At 38.4% G+C, this 3,729-nt stretch overlaps 1 long non-coding RNA gene across 1 annotated transcript; it reads right to left on the minus strand.

The window, feature by feature from the left end:
• Nucleotides 1-2,735: 2,735 nt before the first annotated feature.
• Nucleotides 2,736-3,333, minus strand: LOC103636326 (uncharacterized). The gene is made up of 3 exons (XR_557941.3): nt 3,211-3,333; nt 3,038-3,097; nt 2,736-2,786 (listed from the first exon to the last, which is right to left on the minus strand). It is a non-coding gene; the product is annotated as an uncharacterized lncRNA (long non-coding RNA).
• Nucleotides 3,334-3,729: the final 396 nt, after the last annotated feature.

A 3,729-nucleotide genomic window follows, 5' to 3' on the forward strand; every position in this document is an offset into this window, starting at 1 on the left:
TTTTCTGGCAAGATTATCTTGGAGAAATATTAGCCTGAGTTATATGTCTCATCATTTATTTTCCCCACGGGGGTTTTTGAAATGATGACTATAGACATATTATTGTTCTTTGGGCTAGAGGTCCATGGGAGAACAATGGCATATCATGGTTCAATTGAACCACCGACCATTATCCATAAGGATAATTGAGCTTATGTTGTTCAGATGGAAACAGGAAATGGAAATATTAATATCTTGCAAACGAAGTCTTGTGACAATTTTGCTGATCTATTCACAAAATCTCTACCATACTCAACGTTTTCAGAAATGTGTTGAGGTGATTGGTATGAGAAGACTTAAGTGCTTGCAAGAATCAGGGGGAGTAATTCTCCATGATATTTGACCTGTTTTGGACCATCATATTACACTCTTTTCTTTGCATGAGTTTTGCCTTTTAAGGTTTTCTCATTCAAAGTTTTTAACGAGGTAATATCAACTAAGCTATATGCTTCATCATTAATTTTCCCCACGGGGGTTTTTAAGAATGATGATTACAAGCATATTTTTCTTTTGGAGTTCAATATGAGTTTTACTCATAATCCAAAAGACATTGTGTACTCCTTATTTTTTCCCACAGGGTTTTTGAGGAGATGATATATTGGAAGACAACTTGCAGATGATCTAGTGGACTTGGATTGATCAAGGGGGAGTGTTAGAAAATATTGTCATGTGATCAACCCTCTCCCCTGACAGTTTTCTCCCAAGGGACACACCCTTTGGGAGACACTGTATCCACATGTATATAAACCAGAATCTCTGCAATAAAGATATACAACTGTCATTTGCACTGTTCCTCTGTTCACTTGTTTGCCACTGAGTTACAATAATCCGTATTTGTTTGTTTGCAGCATGCACCATGACACGGCATCGCGTGCAACATTTGTTTTACAAAGAAAAAACAGTAGGGTACACGCGTACGTATATTGACAAGGAAATCTTGCATTGTACTACTGGCTGAACTTGCAAACCGGAGCGTGTATCCCATTTGGATCAGATAGCTGCTAGATGGCCGGAGAGATATATACTATTTGTGCAAGTATGCTGGCCGGAGAGATATATACTATTTGTGCAAGTATGCGCGTGTGCGTGCTAACTAAGGTGGGTGCTTGAACACTCTAGAACTAATAGTTAGATATTAAAATTAGCTGAGACATTCAAACAGTCTAACTAATAATTCAACTATTAGTTATTATTAGCAAGTTAGTTAATAGTTAGCTAGCTATGCATTAGCTAGCTAATTCTAATATCAACTTTTAGCCAACTAACTATTATCTCTAATGCATTCAAACACTACACTCCCTGAGCATCATTTGGTGAGGCGACCACACCATACTCGTAGATTCATGCCCGCTACTAGCCGCGACGACGACACTGAAACCCTAGCTAGTTGAAAGTTCGCTATGCCACCCACACACCTATATATTTGCTGCTTTGTCCAGTTGACGGTTAAGCTATCTATATTATACTAAAAACATGTCTACACCGGCCATATCCTCTCTGCATCAGATGCACGTAAGGACTATTTGGTGTTGTTTAACGTGGCAGTGGTAATAATTCACACTCGAGTGACAATTTCTAGGATGGTATCTGATTATAGCTAGACTTAAGCAAACATGATTTAATGTTGTCTGTTACCCATCACATTACAATCATGTGAACACCTTTGTTGTTTTTCAAGCCTTTACAACGTATACATATATTATAATCATGTATGCATGTACGTGCCTTCATGATCTGCGGACCCAATTAATCTACATGCTCAGATTTATGTTGTATGGTTGTTCAACATGCACTACAAGAATCTGGTTAAAGAACGTGGGTGAAAAACCGTTGAACTTAATGTAATAAGGCGTCGAACTTACCGTAAGAACGTGGGTTTACCGACGAATATAGCCGACGGCGATTTTTGGACGAACTTAGAGAAGTAAGTTCGACGGCCCCATCGAACTTAACGTTAAGAACGTGGGTACCGTCGAACTTAACATTAAGAACGTGGGTATCGTCGAACTTAACGTTAAGAACGTGTGATTTTAAGTTCGACGGGGGCCGTCGAATTTTTTTTCCATAAGTTCGACGGCACCCACGTTCTTACGGTTAAGCTCGACGGGGTCACGTGGCCGTCGAATTTATGTGTTCTGCGTGGATCTGCGAGGACTCACAATAAGTTCGACGGTACCCACGTTCTTAACCCTTTTCCAGAAAAAAATAAAAAATAAAGAAATAAAAAATTAGACACACATAATATCACATCCAACACAGAATATCACATACAATACAGATTTCGAACACATTGATATATGTTCATATCACAAATTCACAGTCCAAATACATAAGTTCACAAGAATTGGAGATTGTACCAGTAGTAATACAACACACAGGAATTGGAGATGCATGCGTCCATCAATCCCTCAGGACCCTATACCTAGCTAGACAGTATCCACCTATCACTAAGAAAAACATGTCAAGAATGGACACCCTAGCTCTAGGTGATGTCTGACTTCCAAAGACGACGTCCTTCATTCACTCCAGAGCTCAGTGGTCTCATGTTCCTTGAGAATACAGCCACCCCCTTTTTTTGCTCCAGACTCCAAGGCTCCAATTTAGTAGTGTCAGTAGTAGCGCAGAATAACTCAAGTACCATGCATATAGAACAGTATCTAAGAGAGATGAGTGCCTATGATTACCTTCAGTGTGTCTGCTAAAGCTGGATCAACTTGCTTATCTTTAGATATGTCTGACGATTGCAGCTAAGTAAAAAAAAGAACAAGTCAGTGGTCAGTTACAACTGAAGCGATAGATCACAATGTTGATTAAATGGCGGAGAATTTGCAGGTTTTATAGCTTCACAGAATCAATAAGCAAAATATCATAACTATCAAGTTTTGAACCTTGAACTTATGCACAAGCACTACTTCAGTTTAAGAAAGCATTTCGTTCAAACAATATTAACAAGTACAGATTATTTCAAACCAGTAGATTTTAGATCAGTATTAAGTACCTTTGAGCCAATAAAAACAATGGCAACATCAACATTATTCTGAGTATCCTCCCTTGAGCACTAAGAAAAGAAAATCATGACATCGGTCAGTGAACTTGTTTCAATGCAAGAGTTGATAATTTCAAAAGAAGTTGCATAGAGCTTAAGTTTCACTTCACCAATGTGATACTTACCATGAAGTTTGACCAGCCACCTTCCTCGAGAACAGATTTAGCTAAGCTCTTTGGTGAGATTGTTTGGTAATGGACTACCTCCTTAGCATCATCAGAGCTGAATCTAGATGACCAAGGTGGATGGAATGTAGGTCATTCTAGGACAGTAAGCTCATATATTCTTGCTTAAATAACCATTTAAAGGTACAATAAATATTTGTCATGAGCTAGAAATTTCGACTAAGGTTAACACTATGCAAACAGAAAAGACATCAATATTGAACAGAGTAACATTGTGTCTACGATGCAACTTATCTCTTGATCATGGTTCTGTTTCCCATTGACAGTAGTATCCTGTCACAAAACAAATTAAGTTTCCTATGGTAGAAAATGAAAAAAAAGTTCTGAAACATTCACTATTTCCCGACCCTGTTCTTAAAGTACAGACCATTACAAGAGCACATGAGTCATATCTGCACCGACAACTTGAAAACCATTGTGGCGATATTTGAACTAATTACGCTTGGCCCTAACAACAAG

This window comes from Zea mays, chromosome 8 (assembly GCF_902167145.1).
Source record: "Zea mays cultivar B73 chromosome 8, Zm-B73-REFERENCE-NAM-5.0, whole genome shotgun sequence".
NCBI classification, from domain to species: Eukaryota; Viridiplantae; Streptophyta; class Magnoliopsida; order Poales; family Poaceae; genus Zea; species Zea mays.